At 48.7% G+C, this 22,266-nt stretch overlaps 1 long non-coding RNA gene across 1 annotated transcript; it reads right to left on the bottom strand.

The window, feature by feature from the left end:
• Positions 1–2,274: 2,274 nt before the first annotated feature.
• Positions 2,275–12,809, bottom strand: LOC148163562 (uncharacterized). Its single transcript, XR_015768874.1, has 4 exons — positions 12,762–12,809; positions 3,001–3,102; positions 2,630–2,674; positions 2,275–2,308 (listed from the first exon to the last, which is right to left on the bottom strand). It is a non-coding gene; the product is annotated as an uncharacterized LOC148163562 (long non-coding RNA).
• Between the last annotated feature and the right edge of the window lie 9,457 nt (positions 12,810–22,266).

The raw sequence follows: 22,266 nt of genomic DNA, 5'->3' as shown, positions 1-22,266 counted from the left end.
CCTGCAGCTGTCTCTCTGAGTCTGTCCTCCAAGCCTGGCTAACATCAAGCCTGCTTTTTTCCCCTTATAATCTAAGCTGGTTTTACAATTTCAGTTTTGACAGATTCTTACTCTTCCACTGGGGAAGGTATTCAGAAATATATTGAACAAGTATTCACACTAAGCACAACTCCCTAGAGCACAGGCAGGTTCCTTGTATCTATAATGGACCTCTCAAAACAAGGATGGTCTTTTAACACGGTTACATACAACAGATGCCTACGGAATAAATGCATGCATGAGAGAATGAGTTACATGGGTTAACATTTTGAGGATTTTTATGTGCTAAGTGCTTCCTATATGCTAACGCATTTATTCCAACGTTATGAAAACCTCATGGGGTGATCTACTGTATCTCCATTCTGCGGATAAGGAAACTGAGGCTTTGCACAAGGTCACAGTAAGCGTGCAATTGGGACCTGAAGACAGACAAGACAGGTCAAACTCTAAAACCTATAGGCTGAGCTCAAGAATGATACTACTCCCTTAGCAACCTGTCAGCCTCAAAAGGCAAGGACCTTGTCCTAATTCGTTTGCCCACTATCTTGCACAGAGCTCAGCTTGAGGCGTTCATAGATATTTGATGAATCAATGAATAAAAGAAGAAAGGGAGGGACATAGAGAAGGGAGGGAGAGAACAGAAGGGAGGAAAGGGGGGGGCAATGAGGGAGGAAGCGTCCATTTTTGAAGATCCCTTCCGAAGGACAAGAGATGTTTTGCGCCATCTGCTGGACGCGCTGCAGTACTGCAAAGGCTTGAGTGCGCTGCCCGCAGGGGTTCCCGTCAGGCCTTCTGCGTGCACCTGATGGTTTTCCAAAGAACTTCACCAAAATAATAAAAGTCTTAAGTGAGACCCCATGACAAATGGCTTTAGGAGAACAAAGCGCAAACGCCATTGCCCAGGCAATTGATCGTGGAGTGGAATGCTTCCAGAGACCAGACTGTCTACGTTCCTCTTCATTATCAGAAATGCTAGGCAGAGTTGGACTTCCCTTTATAGGAGAGATGAGTGGGAAAATTCTGGTTGTCAATGCAGCTCCATTTTGTCACTGATCTATATTGTGCTTTCTCGTGATTTCCGTTGGATCGTCACTTGACAGTGTCACACAGTCTCATTTTAAGTTTCTCTGCCAACTAGATAACTTAAAAATATTTTATACTTTAAAATATCGGAGACCTCCAGTTAAAGGAACCCTGGAAGGAGTTCTTCTCTGAAGCCAAGAGCCTTTTTTTTTTTTTTTTTTTACAAACAAAAGGATTGGTCTATTTTATACATTTAAATGATTTCTTACAATTCTGGACTCAAGCATGCAAATAGTAAAAAAGGACAGACTGAAGGGATGTCAACCCGAAATAGCCCAGAGTCATGGGAAGATTTCACCCAGATTACAAGGTCAGCAGCAGGGCAGGAAGCAGAGAAAGGATCTGGGTGAAATGCACCTGGGCGAACTTGTTTATTTAGACGAGACTGTTAGAGCTAATGCTCTGTCCTTTATGACAGCAGTGGCGGGGGCAGAAACGCCCTACTCCTCAAAAGGATGTTGTAGTGTTGTTTCTCTCTGCTTACAATGAGGCATCAGTGAGGACTGCCAAGGATAAATCAATGATAAATGCCCAGGAGCAGCTTTGGAATAGAACTCTTATGGCAAAATACCTATACCCTGGGGAGTCCTGCGGTTCTGCCCCTGCGCCTGGTGCTGTAATGTTAGGACTGTTGCCGAAAGCCAAGTTCAGCTGCTGACTGCAAAAACCAATACTCAAGAGACAAGTGTTGGTTGGAGAGGAAAATTACTTTATTCGGGAGGCCAGCGACCTGGGGAGATGGTGGACTGATGTCCAAAGACAAGATAGGTCTGGGAGATGTCCCGGGTTCTGGGTTAAGGAGCGGGGTTTTTTAAAAGGGGAGATTCAGGGTAGGAGGTGAAATACATATTAATGAGAAGGGCAGGAAAACTTAAGACTACTCATGAGGAAAGATGGAGCGCGTGCATTGAGCAAACATAGAGGCAACATGCATCCCATGTTCACTTTGGGGTGGAGACTTAAAATCAGAACCAGGAGGAATTCAGCCCCTGATGTCAAGAGGTTCTCTTAGAGCAAGGACAGGGGCTATGGGCATGATCCGAGAGCCAGAATAAACTGGATGGGTCTTGGGCTCATTATCTTGGGTAAGGAATATGGAGCCTTGCTTGTTCCCAGGCTGGAACCATATCAGCAGACCTTGAGTCCAAGCTTCTGCAGAGACAGCTGGTGGATTTGACAGTGGGGTCTGGAAAGACACAGTAGCTGATTAGTGGGAAACAGTTCTCTGAAAAACAAGCTTTAAACTTTCTGCTGGTTTCAACCTCATTAATCCTACGTTGCTCGGTTTCAAGACCACGGAATCTGGAGTAAGATCTAGGTTCAGAGTTTGTCTCCATCTCTCACTAGCTGTAGTGCAGGTGACAACCTCACTAAGCTTCATTTTTCTCACCTGTGAAATAGAATAACAGACTCTGTCTGGCAGGCTATTCTGAGGATATATGAGATGGTGCACGTAAGCACAGTAGGCGCTGAAGAAATAGTGGGCATTGTAGTCACCCCTACTTACAGAGGAGGCTTTTAGTTGTGTCTTCTTTCTCCTTCTTTCTTTTTCCTTTTAAGAAAAGAAAAAAGAGTTATTTATTTGAGAGCGAGAGAGTGGGGGGAGGAACAGGGAAGGGGAGAAAGAATCCTCAAGCTGAGCATGGAGCCCGACACGGGGCTCGATCCCAGGGCCCAGGGATCATGACCTGAACCAAAACCAAGAGTCGGCTGCTCAAGTGACTGAGCCACCCAGGCGTCTCCCCCCTTTCTTTCTTAGCAAGGTGCCCAGCTTACAAAACTACAATTCCAAATCTCTTTTTACAGATAGGGATGGCCAATAAGAAATAAGGGAAGTTATTGGAAAATAGGAAAAACTATTTTAAAGGAAGTTCTCACCTCTGGCAAATGAAGTTTTACTCTTGCTCTTTCTTTTTTCTGCATGGAACTCAGAATCAATGGGTGAGTCTCTAGCAGCCATATTGTGACCATGATGTGACCCTGTAGATAGAATTTATTCTTCAGGGCTGATGAAGCAGAGGGCAGAGCAGTTGGGTCTCAGATGACATTGTGGAGACACCATAGCGGTCCTGGGCCACCTACCTCTGAGGGACTTCTGTTAATATTGATTCAGGCAGGCTGGGTCTGAAGACCCAGAGGGGTCCTACAAGACCAGCCAAGAGGGTCCTTGGTTTTGCACAGGATAGAAATCAAAGGTGAATTGGAGAAAGTGAAAACAGAGTTTGCTGAATAGTAATAGAGTATATCAGACATAATGTCTGGGAGACTCAGAAAGGAAAGGAGAATGAGTCTCCTGGTCACTTGGGGTTAGGGGTTTATATTGGAAAGGGGTCCAGGATATGTGTTCCTTCGGGAATCCAGGGTAGGGCCCAATCAAAGGCAAGTGAGAAGTGAATGATAGGTGTTATTTCATAAATCACCGAAGGTAGGGGGTATAAATGCCAGCATCAGCCAAGTTTTGTTTGAAGCTAAGGTCCGGCTCTTCTTAGATGTTATCAGGTGTCTGGGGGCCTAGGACAAAACTCAGAGGATGATGAACTTTCTTGCTTTCCCCTTGAAGTGGGAACATGGCTTCTTTGGTTTATTCAGATGCAAAATATAGAACATGAGTAAATGGGGCCTAGCAGAAAAACAGCAGAGACCAAGCCTTTCTAAAAATGGAGTGCCTTTCAGTTTCCCCATCTCAGTGTGAGAGAAAACAACCCTTACCTTCTTTAAGCCACCGTGACTTGACAGCCATATGCAAATCCTTGCTGGGTGGCTTTAAGGAGAGACTTCCTAACACTTCTAGGCCCTCACTTTGATTTATAAAATAAAGGGGTGTCTTAGATCATGCCCATGGACCTTCCCAACTCTCATATGGCGGGCCCCCATTTCCACTTCCTGAGTCTGGAGTTTATACCACAGCAGAGTTTCCTTGGTGGCACCTGCCTGCTTTTATCTTTTCTCTAGGAGGCAACAGCCTCGTCTGGGGTGGGGGCTGGGGGTGGTGGCCTTTTGGAGGAAGGAGCCAGTGGGGAGGGGAGAGGGCAGAAATGGACCTTGAGGTTGGCTGTCCTGATCATCGTATCACCATTTTGCTGTCCCCCAAATGCTGCCTTGAGAGGATGCTCTCAGCCCACTTGCTGAGTTCAAGGGTTCCTGTGGTCAGCATGCTGGAACGAAATTTGTTCCTGCAAGTTCAGCCTGTCTCTTCTCAGTCAGAGCTGCTGGTTTTGCCTGCCTCCTCGGTGGAATGAAAGCAAAACTTCTAGCAAAAGACATCAATCTGATGATTTTTTTTTTAAATGATGAACTATCAGCAAGTGGCTGCATTGGGAAATGGCCACATGGGGTCACTGCACACTCAGGAATGAAGGGACACCAGCCTTGGGGGTGGGGGTGCTGTCAGGCAGGGTTGAATTTGAGAAAAGAGCTGCCCGTGGAAGGGATGAAGTTGCTCCTTTCCTGCAAAGCTGAGCTGACCAGGACACAGTTGAGCCCCTCCCTAGAATCAGGAGGCAAGAGTCTTAGTGTAGAAAATAGACTTCTGGAATAATTACTGTTTTATTATTTTCGTTGTTATAGGATTTTGGATTTCATGATCTTTTTTTTTTTTTTTGGCTCACAGTTGATAAAAGCCATCAGTCTTTTCTCTAAAAAGGTCAAACGCCCACTAAAATAAATCTTTGGCTCAAAGTGTCCCGACGTGAGTGAGTGCCTAGCTTTGTCTGCTGGGTGGTTGGTTTTGGTGTAAAATAATGGCTATGCTAGCCCCAGAAACAGGTTTGAATCTCATGCTGGCTGGGTGACCTCAGGTGAGATGCTTCACTTCCTGGAGCCTTTATTTTCTTATTTATAAAGTGGGAAACCTGTTATCTACCTTGGTTTGGAGTTAATGTGCGTAGAACACCTGTCAGTACTAGGCGCATAGTGAGCAATCAACATGACCACGTTCCTCCCAAGGTGGGGAGCACAGGAAGAAGGCAGGCCTGGGGGAGAGGATGGTGGGCTCGGACACAAGTCTGGGTGTGTTCGCAGTATTCTGGGAGAGGCAGGTGGAGGAACAGCAGATAGGGAGCTCAGGACAGCTGGGACTCTCCTCTAGGATGGTGCAGAGGTGGGGCCACCCCCATGTAACTGAGCCCACCGCAAGTGGTGTGGACCAGTGGTTCCCAAACTTTAACAAGTTCAGAAGCATCTGGAGGGCTGTTAAAACACAGGTTGTGGGGAGGGCCCACCCCAAATACCATGCAATTTGTAACCAGTTATTTTCAGGGTCCACAACACGAGGCCTGGACTGGCTGCTCTCTGGTGGCTGGTCTAAAGCCAAAAGCGAACTTGAGAATTTCCAGTCGGCTTGAATCGTGCCTTAGGTAGTGTCTAGCAGGGCACCCCTGACCCTACACCATCATCTTGTTCCTTTATTTTTGCCCCCGAAAGATTTCGTTTGATCAAAGTGTTCTTTGGCTTTAAAACAGTTGAAGATCATTGGTCTAAAGCAGTGAGTGGTTCTCTATATACATTCCCTGATCAGCAACACCAGCACCTGCTGGGAACTTGCCAGACAGGCAGAATCTTGGGCTCCACCCAGACCCACGTATCAGAAACAAGTGGGAACCAGCAAGCTGGGGCTTAACAAGCCCCAGGTGATGTGGACGTCATTAAAGTCTGAGAAGCACTGATACAAAGGAAGTGTGGGCCCAATGCCCGTGCTCCATGGTAGAGGTGCTTCTAGGATCATTCTCCTTAGTGGCTCTTCCCTGTTTGGCCTCCCAGCCCCCACCCCTCCCCCTGCCCCTCATCAGACTCCTGGCATTGCTCTTCCGTTTCTCAGCTCCCTGCTCTGGCACCTGGCAGTGGATGGTGAAGGGCTAACCAGGCACACTCATTTCTACTGGTCCCATAAAGTGAGTAATGAAGTTCCCTCTTGGATTTCCACCCGCAACAATGCATGCTTCCTTAAGAGTCCTAAAAAGGAAGGGCGCCTGGGTGGCTCAGTTGGTTAAGCGTCTGTCTTTGGCTCAGGTCATGATCCCAGGGTCCTGGGATTGAGGCCCACATGGGGCTCCTTGTTCAGTGGGGAGCCTGCTTCTCCCTCTGCCTGCTGCTCCCCCTGCTTGTGCTCTCTTTCTGACAAATAAATACAATTTTAAAAAAAAGAAAGAAAGTAGGAACCACAGGGCTAGATGTGGATGCTGGGATATTTTGTGGCCTTCTAACACCCTCTCAATGGCTAATGGTAATGGTCCCTGTTGGTTGCACAATAGCAGTGTGCATAATAGCAGTGATGATAACAAGACAACAAAGAGAACCATGGCCGCTGACATTCGTGGGCCCTTCTGGGCGCCAGCCGCTGTTCTATACCAACTCACTGGCTCCTCCCCGTGAGCCACAATGTTCTCAGAACTGTTATCCCATTTTACCCAGGAGGGAGGTTAAGTGACCTGGCCCACATTCACACATCTGGTAAGTGAGGGAGCAGCCTGTGCAGCCCAGCTAGGGTGACCCCTGCCCTACACGGACCCCCCACCCCAGTGCTCTGCCCACGGGGCTGCGTGGAGATCTCTGAGGAGATAGTAATTATAGGCCAACTCGTCGGGACTGATCAGGTCTACACCTCTTAAATTATCCAGATACTCCTGTCAACTGAACATCCTCCCCACATTCTCAGATCAAGGAAGGAGACTTTGTGGGTTCTGAATTTCCATGTCAGTTTGGGAGGCAGTAAAGATGGCAAATCAAAGCACGGGCGTGGCTGTTATACTTGGGAGGCACGCTGGGGACAGCTTCTTAACCTCCCTGCACCTCAGTTTCCCCCTGCAAAATAGGGATGAGAATGGTGCCTGCTTTTCTAGGGTTAGTGTGAGGACCTGACGGGGGCAACATTCGAGAAGCATTCAGCACAGAACCAGGCGTCTAGCTGTTACTACGGGCAACCAGTCAAACAGACCGTCAGTCCGTCCTGAGCAGCCTGGTGCTGGACAGAAGCTTGGAGTCTCATCAGACACCAGAGGTCCTTGTCAGTGAGCAGAAGCAGAGGAAAGAAAGCCTCCTCCATTCCCGAGCCCGTTGTCCTGTGTCAGTGTTGCCCGCCATCAGCAGTCCTGAGAGCAGAGCCCTTCCAGAGCCCTTGCTCTTGTCTGGTGACAGCCATCATCCTGGCTTCATAATTGGGAGCTCAGGGCAGGGAAGCCAGGATGAAAGGGGAGGGCAGGGGTGGCCTGGCTCGCAGAACCAAGGGTGGGGGTGAGTTGAGCGCACTTGTTCTGTGCAGGGCAGGCCCTGACGCCCCTGGGCTTACCCCAGGCCTTGGGGAGATACTTTGTGGGCACTTTCCAGGTGCCAGGTACTTCTCTTTATTCACACACTTGCTCTTCCAACTGCACATGTCTTCCATTTACAGCTTTATTGTATTCACCAAGCAATCCAGGGAGAGAGGTCATGAAAATCAGTGTTGTCTGGGAGTCCCCAAAACTCCTGGAAGCTGAGTCCCCAAGCTCCTCTGGTGTGGAACCCCAGCCACAGCTGTGACCTGGTAACACTGCAGGGGACGTCCAAATGCTCTTGAGCATCTACCCTTGCCTTTTTGCAAAATCTGATCCCAAATTCCTCATCTCATCACCTGCTTTTCAGGCTTGAGTGCAGTGCTAGGATTTAGTACCAGTCCCTGACTTAGCTGGTTCACTTTTCAATTCATCAAGGTAGCTTGCAGAGCAACCCATCAGCCACTCAGGAAGCCAGCTGAGTCCCCGCATTTTGATCATGGCTGTGATCACTATGAACACACCTGCTGGGATGCGGCCGTGTGGAGCCAGGGCCCTGCCCTCCACTGGCTGGATTGACCAAGTCCAGGCAGACATGCCCACAGGGATGGGTGGGTCTGGCCAAGTGCAGGGGCTGGTGATCATCTCAGGTGTTCTAGATAAATACATGTCAAGCACTATCTCATGGGAGTTTACAAGTGGAATGTTCCTAAACATAGCCGAAAGTATGTCTACTCAAGGTAAATGAATCAGCAGTTCATGCAAACCATGGCTCTATAAATGAAGTGAAAAACATGTCCCAGCACTACCAAGTGTTCTTGCGAGTTTTTCAAGTGCCAGGAGTGTGTTTATTGCAGAATGAATAAATAAGAAAAAAATAGATACAATGATATATGCATGGAAAAGAGAGGTAAGAGGGATAAATATTATATAATATAGTTATATATAATTATATTGGTTATATATATTTATATATTAATACGAACACACTTTTCTTTCTCTCTCTTTTTTTTTTTCTAGAGAGAAAGAAAAAGAGCCTGATGGGGGAGAGAGGCAGAGGGAGAGGGAGAGAAAATTTAAAGCAGACACCCTGCTGAGCACAGAGACAGACGAGGAGCTCGATCACAGGACCCTAAGATCATGACCTGAGCCGAAATGAAGAGTTAGACGTCCAACCGACTGCCTCACCCAGGTGCCACTCCCCCCCACTTTCAAAGGAAAGCTAGCCCTTTATTCTATTTTAGGAAATCCTCACTACTCTTTGGTGTTGAAAATGTCCTTTCTCTCATGAAGTATTGCTGACAATCGATGGTAGTTTTCTTTTTTTAACATCCTAACTTAGTGAAAAAGTTAGCAACCCTAGGACTACCTCCCCAGATATTTCTGAAACTTGACTAGTCCATGAAATCTAAATCTGGGCACCTGCCCCAGTGCCCCCTTCCTCCTTCCACATTTCCTCCCACAGCCCCCACGCCCACTGCCCAGGGCCTGAGCTGCTAGAACTCCAGCTACAGCAAGGGGTCTGCCAGACCCCAGAGAAGTACCTGCCCAGATCTGGTTGCTAAGGAACCCGTAGAGCTCCACAGCCTGTGGGACCACCTGAACATCTTAACTCTGTCACTCTCTCCATCTTCCTCCAGAAGGAGCTCAGTGTAGGGACTGGGGAGGTGAATGGTTTTCAGTATCCTCTGCACACAATTCAGCCCCAAGCACACATTTCACACCTGCCTCGTGGCACTTGCCACTTCCTCATTAAAATGAGTGCAAGCTGTTAGGTGAGGGTCCCAAGCCAGGCCCATGCGTTGCTGAGAGGGGCTCCTGTCCAGGTCACTTTTTGCTCCCTAGGAGTGCTTAGCACAGGGTCTTGGGTTAGAATCAACTATGCCCAACCTCCAGAGCTTTGCCTGGAGGACATAAATACAGGTCTCAACAGCCATTCTGAGAACAGAGCACTGATTTTGTTGTAGTCACCCACGCTGGAGTGAAGGACTCTGGCCTCTCCTGTGCCCCTCCGAATCCGTCTTTTTCAGTTCTAAACCCCAGAGTGGCGTTTCACCACAACCGTGGGGCGTGCCTACAATCAGAAGCACCCCAGGGCCAGAGAAAGGCCATGGCAGGCAGCAAGAAAGATGGGGCTGGCTCCGCACCTGTGGTCAAGCCATCCCATTTGCCCACCCCGTTTCCTGGACCACACTGCCACATGGCTGGAAGGACAGCTGAGAAGGAAGTGCCAGCTCTGCTCCTCTGCAGAGAAAACTGGCCCTGGGTCCCTGAGGGCACAGTGAGCATGGAGCCAAGTGTAGGAGATGGGTAGGGAGCACGGTGCTCCCCGGGGGATGGGACCCAGTGGATATCAAGTTCTCACCCGTCAGATAAGGGGCCCCTGACCTGGTGTGAGAGAGGATGGGAGATTCCTTCCTCTTTGAGCCACGAGGAAAGAGAGATGACCCTACCCCATACCCTGTGTGCCGTAGGTGCTCCGTAAATACTGACTGGACCCATGACTGCTCCTCTACCCAAGGCCCCCGGGGTCTGTGTCACACCCTCAGCTTTTCCTGGAAGCAGGACTCTGCTTCCTCCTGCCCTGAAAAGTGCCTATTTTTAGCTTCAGTTCTTCCCCACAGCAGCACTACGGAAACGCTTCAGACACTCAGCTAGGACGAGTTCAGATTAGAGAACCGGGGGCAGGGGGGTGGGGGGGATGAGCCAGGCTCAGCATCCTGGGCATTAACGCAGGGTTTGGAAGAACCTGGGACTCGGGAGGTGCAGGAGTAGAAGGAATGCCTGTGCCTTGCAGAGGAAATGGTTCCAGGCCCCCTGGGTATCTGACCCACACCTGTGTACTTAATCCAGGAAAAAGCAGATTTGGGACACATTTTTGCAATCTGATGAAAATCTACCTTCAAAAGGCCCTGGATCCAAAAGCTAAAATGCAACGAAAGACGCTGCAAAGCCACAGGAAGTGATCATGAGTTTAATCAGATTCTCCCCCCAGCCACACCATAAAACTAACAATGGCGGCACCCAGGATGCCAGGGATGGTCCTGAGCACTTTACGTGTGTTGCCTCCGGATGGATACGATCACTGTCCCCACTGTATTGAAGGGGACATGGGCGCAGAGAGGCCACATGACTGGCTCAGGATTGTGCAGCAGGGACTAAGAATTCGAGCCCATACACTAGGCTCGTCCTTTCCTCATCTCTTCTCTGGCTCTAGCCTGTGAGGAGCTGTGAGGGTTAATTTTATGTCAAATTGGCTGGGCCATGGTGCCCAGATATTTGGTCAAACATTATTCTGGGTGAGTCAATGAGAGTGTTTTGGATGAGATTAGCATTTGAATTGGTAGACTTTGAGTCTACCTCCATAATGTGGATGGGCCCCAACAGTCAGTTGCAGGCCTGAAGAAAACAAAAGTCTGACCCGCCAAGGAAAAGAGAATCCCTCCAACCTGTTGGCCTTTGAAATGGGACATTGGCTCTTCCTGGTTTTACACAGCTTCTGGTCTTTGGGCCTGAGCAGGGACACTGGGTCTGCAGATTTGGGACCTGCCAGCCTCCATAATGATTATTCCCTTTAGTAAATCCTTTTCTATTTGTACTCATCCTATTGATTCTGTTTCTCTAGAGAACCCTGATGCGAGAGAGGAGTGCTTAGCACAGGGTCTTGGGTTAGAATCAACTATGCCCCACCTCCAGAGCCTTTCCTAAATTCTATGCTTTTTGCAGCCCCAGGGCGCTTAGTGCGGCCCCAAGCCCATGGTGGGGGCAACAACGGCATTTTGGGGTCTCACTGGGCACCTGGTGTTGGGGAAAGTCAGTGAGAAGCTAAGGTGGGGGAGTCAGTGTTCATCTGAGGAGTGGGGGCTGTAGGAGCCATTCACCCGGGCAGGAAGGAGCTATTCAGCCCTGAAGGTGCTTATAGTAGCAATTGGATGGTGATCATAGAAAGCAGACTGACCTTTGGTTGAGGTTTATTATTGTTTTTAAATTCTCTACAGACATTACATCCCTATTGCCCACACCAGGGCAGCCTGTCCCACCACCCTTGTAGGAAACCCTTGGAATATAAGGGTCATGGAAGCCAAGTATTTGGTTTAGTTGTTGTGATTTGGGTTATTTTTTCAAAGCCTGGATTCCCTTGGAATATACAGGTAAATATTCCCTTAAGACAACTGAAGTATCATGTTAGCCACATATGCAAAGTCACATGGGTAATCTAGCTGAAAAGAAACAGCTGAGGTATAGATGTTAACAATATATTTTATTTAACCTAGTATGTTAATTCAATATGTAATCCATATGAAATGATTAACGGGGACTATTTTCCTTTTCTCCCCCCTGCTCTTGGAAATCCAGTGCGGGGTTGAAACTCAGCACCTGTCTCAGTTCCCACTCCACCCTTCACGTGCTCAAGAGGCGGCAGGTGTGGATTCCCAACGGGAGGGCACAGCCTGAGAGCCCCCACCCGGTGAGAAAATGAATCTACAGAGAGGTGTCCACTCAGAGCATGGTAGTCGCTTGGCGGTGTTTTGTTTGCTTTTTATTTTTTTAATAGGACCGTTCCCCAGTCGGCGTGCACGTGTCGTTTAGCTCCAAGTATTAACTACACGCCGCCACCTGCCCCGGGCGTGCAAATCCTGCGTTTTTCTACAGCAAGAGGGGAATGCGGGCCTTCGGAAGGTGGAGAGGAGGTGCTGAGGGAAGAGGTGCTTCCCCCAACTGTCCCCCCAGCACTCCTTAATCACAAGGCATGATTCTACTTGCAGTGAGGGGGTGGAAGAGGAAGTCGGGGAGGCGGGTCAAGGGTCAAGGTGGGTGACCCGCTTCTCGTCTCCCCACCACTGCCTCCCTGCTGTTTCTTTGGTGGCACGGTTCTTTAAAGCCTACACTGCTTGGTTTTAGTAAAGGAACCCGTCTTGGGGTCAGCCCCGGGAAAGCGCTGTCACAGGTCCTGAGATCCGTGGTGGCACAAGAAGGAGCATGGCCGCGGAGCCGCCATACCCCTTGCGTGACCTCAGCCCCTCTTCGTGGCCAGAAGCAGCAGCAAGCTTTGTTTATGGCTGGAAGAGAGACCTGACCCCGTGGGGCGCCTGGCCCGCGGTCCCCAAGCCTCACGTCCTGGGCAGCGAGGGGTCGGCGGGACCACCCATCTGACGGCCTGCTAGCTCCCAAGAGACAGTCTGGGGTCATCCGTGACGCCTCGGCCCTGCTGTGCTCTGCCGTCCCGCCCTGAAGAGCCACGGAAAGGGAGGACCCGAGTGCGCTCCCCCGGCTATCTTCCTGGCCGTGGTGGGGACCCCACAAACCCTGACCTGGCCTGGGAATCTCCTTCCAAAATGTGGATGGGGGCAGGAGCAAAGCGGGAGCCTGGGGGGGCCCACGTGGACATCGCACCTTGAGGGGCCAGGAAGCTTGCCCTCACGTCCTGCCGTGGCCGCTGCTGGCGGAGGAGTGAAGCCTGAGCAAAAGCCCAGCCCACCTCAGTGGATTCCTCCTCCCCTCCCCCTCCTCCTCCCCTCCTCCTCCCCTCCCCTCCTCCCCCCCTCCTCCTCCCCTCCCCTCCTCCCCCCCTCCTCCTCCCCTCCCCTCCTCCCCCTCCTTCTCCCCTCCCCTCCTCCTCCCCTCCCCTCCTCCCCCTCCTTCTCCCCTCCCCTCCTCCTCCCCTCCCCTCCTCCTCCTCCTTCCCTCCCCTCCCCCTCCTCCTCCCCTCCTCTCCTCCTCCTCCTTCCCTCCCCTCCCCCTTCTCCTCCCCTCCCCTCCCCTCCTCCTCCCCTCCCCTCCCCTCCTCCTCCCCTCCCCTCCCCCTTCTCCTCCCCTCCCCTCCCCTCCTCCTCCACTCCCCTCCTCCTCTACTCCCCTCCCCCTCCCTCTTCCTCCCCTCCCCTCCCCCTCTCCCCCTCCTCCCCTCCCCCTCTCCCCCTCCTCCCCTCCCCCTCTCCCCCTCCTCCCCTCCCCCTCTCCCCCTCCTCCCCTCCCCCTCCCCCTCCTCCCCTCCCCCTCTCCCCCTCCTCCCCCTCTCCCCCTCCTCCCCTCCCCCCTCCCTCTTCCTCCCCTCCCCCCTCCCTCCTCCTCCCCTCCCCCTCCTTCTCCCCTCCCTCTCTTCCCCTCCTCCTCCTCCCCCCTTCCCCCTTTACCCTTCCAGGTCCCCTTTGTCCTCACCTGTAGGGACAGCCCTGGAAGCCGCTTCAAACTGCCTGCCGCCCTGCACTCGGGAGAGGACCTCATATTCTTCAGTGAGAACCCTTAAGAAGAGAGGCGGGTAAGGTTCAAATTATCATGCGATCCAACAGTCACAGAGGATCTGCTCTTCTGGGTTTGATTTCTGTCACTCACTACAGTATCTGTGCGATTCCTCCGTGGGGCCCTTGTACCAAGGGTTCATTCCTATTCCTATTGCTTCACAGTGTTCCGCTGTATGATAGACATACCCATTGAGGCGTTCGCTTAAGATCAGTGAACTTTTTGTGCCCCACTGTTCCTGCGTTTTCCCTCAATTGACAAAGTTTAAAAAGGCATGTGGGGAAGGTGCACCTCTATGAGCAAAGGCCAGCAGTTGCCCCCGGCTGAAATGCTGTCTCGCTCATTTGAATTCTCGCAGCAAACAATCTCTCCATGTCTGTGTAACCTATTGGTTTCCCCTCGTTGTTTAGAGTTATTTCTGCGTGTCTTCCATGCTGTACTGTGAGATCCTAAAGGGCAGGAGGCTTAGACGGTTAGTATCAGTGGTGTGCTGGTAAATGATGGATTACTGACTGTCCAAAATAAGCGTAAATAAATACATGTAAATAAGTTGATTACACATTTTAGTGATATAAAGGACCTATAGCACACAACTTACAAATAGTTATAAAACATATTCTCTATTATAAATTCTACATAGCTAATTGATTCTCACAGATTTTAAAAAACATTTTTTCTTGAACCCTGTATCCTCAGCCATCCCGTGGTTGCATTTCAACCACGAGCTGACAAGTGGAGTTGCTTTGGTACCTCCCATGATGTTTGTTTTTATTTTCTGCATCTGTTTTCACCTTATATTTTGAAAATTTAACAGCTTACCCTTCATTTTGGCATTTTAGGGGTCAGCCTCTGGAAAAGAATTTTACATTTACAATGAAATTCATACTCCTTGAGGATTAACAAAAAATTTTCTATTAGTGACATTGTTATTTAAGTTTAGAAAGGATATAATTTTAAGCTAACTGCCTTATTTTCCAGTTTATGTATCTAACTGCAGTGTGACTTGCTATTGCAAAATCTACTACAATAGTGTAACAAAATCAGACTACAAATAAATGCTTGATACTATCTGATTTGGCAAAGTAGTCACTCATGTCATTGTAAATGAGTGTAGTTTCACTGTAAATGTTGGCTGATATTTTTGTTTATATTAAGACTTTTTTTTTTTTTTTGAAGAGAGAGAGAAAGAGCGAGAGAGAACAAGCATGAGTGGGGCCTGGGAGGGGGAGGGGAGGAGCAGAGTGAGAGAGAATCTTGAGCAGACTCCACACTGAGCACATAGCCTGGCTCAGGGCTTGGTCTCATAACCCTAAGTTCATGACCCGAGCTGAAATCAAGAGTCAGATGCTTCACCTACTGCGCCACCCAGGTGTCCCTATTTTTGTTTATATTAATAAGAGGAAGGTGAAACAACAAACATGTATATTGGAAATTTACTCACTTGTCAATGTGAGCAATTTCTTTGCTAAATTGGATAAGAGTTTTCAAATACTAGAGGAACAATTTTACAATTGTAATAGCTACAGGCACAATACACTTTTAAGTTTAATCTTCATTATTAGCTTTTTCTCCATCACTTTTTCAAGTCTAGACAATCATCAGAATAATAAACCAACCCTTGGTTCACATTATTTACCAATTTCCTCTGTGTAAATACTCCCATCATGGTTGATTTCAAGATACTGACATGTCACAAAGAAGTGACACCTAAGCTCACTTTTGAAGCGTTAAGCATGGGTTAACTTGATGGATGACGGAGGGGTTGTGTTCCAGGCAGAGAGAAAAGCATGAAAAAATGTATGTGGCCCAGACAGAGCATGAAAGGCTGTGTCCAGCACCTGGTAGGCCTTGTTTACCCGCCAGAATTGATAGTAAATAAGAGCTAATATTCACTGAAAGAGTACACTACCAGTCACTCTGCTAAGCATGATCTCATTTGATCCTCATTAGAACCCTATGAGATAGACAATTTTGTTACCCCTTTTTGCACACTGTTGTGATTTAGAGCAGATGAATGACTTACCTAAAGTCACTCAGCTAGTAAACGGCAGAGCTTAGATTTGAACCTAGGTTAGTCTGACTCTAGCACTCTGAATTTCCCTATGACCTCTGAAAGACCTCTCCTTTCTTATAGAAATCTAGGCAGAAAGTGATGGGGCCTGAACCAAGGCAGGCTGTGATGAGGAGATAGGGAGGAGGGAAGCAGTAATGAGGAAATAGCCTCAGACAAAGTCTGTAACCAACTGGTTGTGGGAAGTAAGAGAGAGCAGGAGGGTGTATGACAGCAGAATTTTTAACTTGAACAGCTAGGTGAGCACTGTTGCCCTTAACCAAGGTAAGGAATAGGGGAGAGGAAGTAAGTAGAAGTGGGGAGGGAGATGATGAAGTGGTTTTGGATATGCTGAGTGAAAGGCATCCAGGTGGAGAATATCTAGGAGGCATCAGAAATATGGCCTGGACATTAGGAGGAAAACCTGGTCTGTTGGTCTGGATGTGGATATCATAAACCTGTGGGTGGTGGTCTCACCTGTGAACATGTGAAATCCTTCAGGAGAAGTGACATTTACTTTCGGTAAACCAAACACTAAGAACCAACAAGGAAGGATATTCCTCATGTCTTGATATGTTTTTACTTGGTTGAGCATTCCTGGAATGCTGATTTTAATTACTACAGATTCTATTAAACAATAAGAAAGCAATCTTTCTGGGACCTGCTGCAGTACTTTATTTTCAGAGATAAGCCATCTGTTACCTTCCACTTGAATGTAGAGCCTGCTCTGCAGACCCAGACTGGGAGCTGCCTTGCCCAGACCAAATTCAGAGGCTGTTTTCCTGAAGGCTTTTATTCCACTCTGTCTGGGGAAGAGGAGGGAATGGGAGACTTAAGATCCTGCTGGCCAAAAAAGGAAGATACTACCAATCCATGAAAGCTCTCCACTGGCCACAAGTCACAGAGAAGAACAGGTATTCTCATTCACATGAGAACAAGATCCACCCCCCACCCCACGCACACCCGTGCCTGTGGACTGTTGCCACAGAAAGTCACAGAAGGGCTTGAGTCAGAGCAGCCTTCATGAGGTGGTGGGCAGAGCCTGACTGGGGTGAAGAGTTGGCCAGGAAGAACAGAGGCTGGCCGGAAAGAAGAAGAAACACAGGGCCATGGCTTGTTCAGTCACCGAATGCTGCAGCAACTGAGGAGTTTCCACTGTTGCAGCTCTAGCCTGGCTCCCTGGCTGGGGTGGGTGTAGGGCGGGCATGGGTGTCTCTGTGCCTGTCTCTTTCCTTTTTCTGTCACTGCAGGTCTGGGAGATTCAGTTTCCCTCCCCCACCTCTGGGAGCAGTCTTCTTCTGCAAGCCTGGTTGCAGAGCCAGTGTGGACTCTCTGGCACTCTCTCCCTTCTTCTGACCCCCAAAGCATAGAGACTGGACTCCGCTGTGTCCAAAACTGCTTTGGTAATCCCTGTAATGAGAGACAGGGTTAACTTCTACTTGGGTTAACAAATGGAGAGGTGACAGGTTGACAGGATCCAAGGACAGATTTTTTAAGTGAAATATTGCATAATACAGAAAAGTGCTGAGAATATATTCCATACCATTGACTCCATTATCAACTCAATCAGATTCTAACAGGTTTCCATATTTGATTTGTATTTATTTCTAAGAAATGAAAAATGATAATAGGTGTGCTGGTGTATCTTCCACAAGCCATGGGGGGGCATGAGGGTATGCCCCTGCGTGGCCCTGCCTGCAGGCACACACACTATCTCTCTCTCACTCCCCGCTAGGCAGTGAGTGCTAGGATCTGACCTTCTCTTTCTCTAGCCTGGTCAACTCTTCCTTCGGTGCAGGGTACCGAGACCATTGAAAATGGGGCTCTTTTGAAAAACTAAAAAGATAAAAAGGAATCTCGGCCACTCACTTTGTCCTTAAACTTGGGTACATCCTTTGCACTGTTTGTCTGTCGTTCTTCAGTAAAACAAAGTAACCTTAACCAAGGATGCATTTTCAAACCTCGGCCACCTTCCACATTGCCCTATCCATTGCTCCCTGCAACATGCTGCCATGCTCAGCTTTGTGGGGGATTCATGTTGTGTGACTGTACCTCAATATACAGATCCATCCTCCTCTGGCGTACATTGAGGTTTTTACCATTTACTGTACTAAACAAAGCTACAGTTAACATTGTTTACCAGCCCTGGGCACTGTTTTTAATTTCAGGTGAACCAATGTGACTGAAATGGTGCCTCACTGTGGTTTTAATTTACATTTCCCTGCTCCTGGTGAGGCTGAGGATCATTTTGTGTGCTATTGATCATATTACTTTCTTCTACGAACTGCTTGTATGCCCTTGGTACGGATAGTTTCTTCATGTAAGAGAGCGTCTGTCCAACGTGTTTCTATCCCAGAGGAAGGCGCTGTAAAGAGGGCGAGATGGCAGATACTGGGTAAGGGTGAAACAGAGGTCCTGAGGAGGCAGGAAGAGATGGGACCCAGAACCTGGGAGGAAGATTAGACTTGGATTGGACAGAGGAACTTTCCTCTGCCAGGAAGGGAGAAAGAAATGACTGTTCACCAGGTGGAGGCCCCTGATGGGAAATTGAGGACACTCACGCTGGGCCTCCATTATCTCCATTTGCGTAGTTGTGGCTGGATGTGAGGCAGGCTGTGGGACTGGAGAAAGACCCTCTGGGGAACACAGTGGGGGAAAACTAACCAGACTGTATAAGAGAAGGATCAGGCAGGCTTTGAAGGGCCCGTTGACGGTTTGGTGTGGAGCAACGTTAAAGCCAGTATGTCCTCCTGGGGCATATGACATCTGCCCTGGGGTGAGAGGTTGTTGTTTTGATAGGGCTCTCAGCTATTCATAGGGCAGATAACTGTGGTTTTGTTTGTCTCAAAAAAAAAAAAAAAAGATTTAATTAAAGGTCTTTACAGAGCAGCATCCAGACTCCAGATCCAGCTCCCAAGGAGACCCCATTATGCTGTGGTTAACAGCTAGGACATGGGATGGGTTGTTTTTAGGCTCCGTGGCGCCTATCTGTCCCTGACATGATAAAGAGATATTCAAGAATCTTCAAATGGAAATGTCTTATCAGCAGAATGGCCCCAGAAACATTCAGTAAAGGTGTGAGGAGATTTGTCCAGTCAGTTTCCAGGCACCTCTTCCTTTCACTGGAAATAATTTTCAGGTGTTCTAACAGACTGGGGCTAATCTTGATTTCAGTCATGGTAATTCCACTGAATAGTTCCTTTTAGGAACATTTACAGATGAAGCCAACTTGTGTTTTAAAAGTGAGCATGTGTTCATATAAAACTATTTATATTTGTTTCCTGAATGGCTACCAGAACAAATTACCACAAAATAGGTGGGTTAAAACAACAGGAATTTATTCTCTCACAGTTCTGGATGCCAGGAGTGAAAATTCTAGGGCTTGTGTGGCTGGGCTCCTCTTGGAGGCAATGGGAGAGAATCTGTTCTCGGCCTCTTCTAGCTTCTGGTGGTTGTTGGCCTTCCTTGACTTATGGCCTCATCTCACTCCAGTCTCTGCCTCTGTCTTCACATGGGCTCCTCCGCTATGTGTCTGTGTCTCTCCTCTGTGTGTCTCCTCAAAGACACTTGTTATTAGATTTAGGACCCACTCAGGTATTCCAGAATGATCTCATCTCAAGATCCTTAAGTTAATTTCGTCTGCAAAGACTTTTTTTTTTTTTTTAAATAAGTTCACATTCACAGGTTCTGGGGATAAGGACGTGGACGTATCTTTTGGTGGGCCACCATTCAACCCACTATACTACTTGCTCAGGCAACCCTTCTAGAAACCAGATGTAACCTGAAGCATCTAAGATATGTGACTCAGGGTCCCCTGCAGAGTAAGAGCTGTTGGGGTCCTAGAGACAACCCCATACAGTCCCATTGTACAGAGGAGAATGTTGAGGTCCCAAGAGGGGAAGTGGCAGAGCCCAGGAGAGGCTGATGATAGTTCCTCTTTTCAGAAATAAATCTTATACCTGGAAACAACATTCACTTGCTCTGTCTGCAAATGGCAAACCTTGTTTGAACGTCTTTTCTTCAATCCAGAAGTCAAGGCCATGAGCAGACTCAGTGGTACATATTCACGGCAGAGTACAGGGAGCAGTAACATACTGATTTTGGCTGAAGCTCTTAATGCTTCTTGGCCTGTGTAAATGACTGTCCTTCTCTTAAATTGATGCCTGGAATCCATTTGATTTTTCTTGAAGAGCACAACTGCTTTAAAATGTCGTGTGTTGTAAACCTCTATAGGTAAACTGCAGTGTATGTCAGAACAAAGGCTTATGTCATCGTGAGATTTTTGTGGAGAGAGGTGGGGAGGTTGTTTGACAAGCTGGAGGAAGGACCTGTGTTCTAAATCATCTCTGATCTTTTAATTACTAAGCTGTGTGCCCTGGGCTAATTAATTAACCCCTCTGAACCTCTTATTCTCCACCTATAAAAGGGGGCCAGTGACCCCCAGCTCTCAGTTGGCTCCAGAATTGGTGAGACAGTGGTTGTGAAAGCACCTGGCATGTAGCCATGACTCAACAAATCACTTTGAATTTTGCTGTTGCTTACAATCTAGAAAGGAAGGTAAGATGTAGTACTTAATGGCTAATACCTAATTAGAGGTGTTAGACTCTGTTCCAAGTGCATCACATGTATTCACTCATTTACTCCTTTCAATGAGGCCGCCTCTGTTACTCTCATTTTACAGATGGGGAAACTGAGGCTTATGGCAGTGAAGTGACTTGCCGAAGGTCACAGAGCTACTCTATGTTAGAGCTGGCACTTGAGCTGAGGCTCATATACTCCTGAGCCTTGCTCCAACATTTCAGAAGGAACATGTTAAAGGAGGTAAAAAATGCTCGGGTGGATGTGAGGGTTCACAGCGAGAAGACAGCTCTGGTCGAAGACATGCAGAAAGGCTCCAGGATACCAGTGGCATTTAAAGAGCTGGGCTGAATTTTAACAGACATGGGTGTGCAGCACGAGCCTCTTAAGTCTCTGCACATGGACAGGGCGGCTCGTTCTCTCTAGGAGTACCTCTTTTCACTCTACCTCATCTTACCCTGACTTTTCTAGAGCTTCAGGAAGCAAGCTTACCCCTCTCCAACAGGGCTGGAGATGCTTTAGACTGGCCAGATTTCAGAGGCCAAGGAGATGGGGCTGGCCCTCAAATCTTTTTTACCAAGTAGGGTGACCATGATTTTGTTATTGTCCAAATCAAGACTGAGGAGTTATTAAGTCGTTAGTCCAGGACAAGAGGTGCCACTGGAGACTGTCCCAGCAAACCAGGCCATAGAGTCACAGTGTCCCTGAGCAGCCAGGTGCCTGGGCCTATACAACATAAGGGACCACAGCCCAACACAGCCCCTCAAGACTGTGTGCTCAGTTTCAGGGTGGCAGGGCCCACTGGTGAAGGTGTCCAAACCAAACAGGATGTGGCTGGCAGGAGGATCTCACAGTCCTTTGCTGGGGGCAACCGGGGAGGAGCGAAGGTGCCTCACCGCCCTGGATACACTGTAACAACACCCTGCAGCCCCTTTGTGTTTCCGGAATTGAGAAGACGCCCCAGGTAAAAGATCTCGAGGCCAAACTTTCCACCAACAAGGGACTTTCTCACTTGTGAAAGGAAGACACCACTGGGGTTGTTATTTGAGTAAGAGAGGCAAGAAAACCCAATGTCTGCCTCAGCCAATAGAATAACAGACAAAAATAGCCTTGTGGGTTGCTTTATTTCTTTTCCCTCAACGGGCCTTTGAGAGGTTTGTGGTGTGTCCCATGTAGTGATGTGCCCCGAACACTCTCAGTTCTCTTTTGCGGTGTCTCTGGAGAAGAGAAGTGGCGCTGCTCCCATGCCCCAGGAGCCACAGCTGTGCCTACACTCTTCTCTTCTTGTCCCCCTCAGCAGCTAACACCCCTCCAGGGGGCCCTGCCTGCAGAAGGGGATTGCAAGCGACCTTTCGGTTAAGTACTTGTGCATCCCTGAGGGGAGAAGCAGACACAAAGCAGGGCCCTGAGGATAGGATGAGGGCAAGTTAGCTTTGCTGGAACACAGAAGGGTTTGGTGACACTGGGTGCAGAGGCAGCTTGAGGAGGGTGGAGATGACAAACTTCCTTCCTCACACCAGGGCCCCAGGCCGGACTGTGCTGGGCTCAGTCACAACATCAGTGAAGGCCAGGAGGAAAGAGGTTCTCAAATTTTCCAGGGTTTGTGAGGCAGAGGGGGAGCAGGGCCGGTGGACACCAGTGTAAGGACCGAGGCCTGCCTCGCGCGTGGCCCCGCTCCGTGTCACTGAGCCCTTTCTGAGACCACACTGCAGTATGACTAACACACAACAAGTGCTTGAGCTTCTCTTCGGAGCAGAATTTATCCACTTACCCTCGGCATCCCATGAATTTGCTTTGTCTCAGAGGGAATAATTAACTAGTGTTAGTATGATATCAGAAAATTGCTAATTATGGCACAGCGATCTGAGAACTTGTGGAGCTATAGTTAGTGATGACAGAAGAGGAAAATATTTGACTGTTTTGTGCTGCACCCAGGTTCTCAGGAGGGGGTGAGAGACGAGGCTTGGCACTGTGCCACACACGGCACCGTGGTCCCCTCCGTTTCCTGTGACTTTGGAGCAAGGATAGTCG

This window comes from Eumetopias jubatus, unplaced genomic scaffold, assembly GCF_037043125.1.
Source record: "Eumetopias jubatus isolate StellerSeaLion01/CBP00866 unplaced genomic scaffold, mEumJub1_p1.0 scaffold_9, whole genome shotgun sequence".
NCBI classification, from domain to species: domain Eukaryota; kingdom Metazoa; phylum Chordata; class Mammalia; order Carnivora; family Otariidae; genus Eumetopias; species Eumetopias jubatus.
This window is presented reverse-complemented; position numbering and strand designations above follow the sequence as displayed.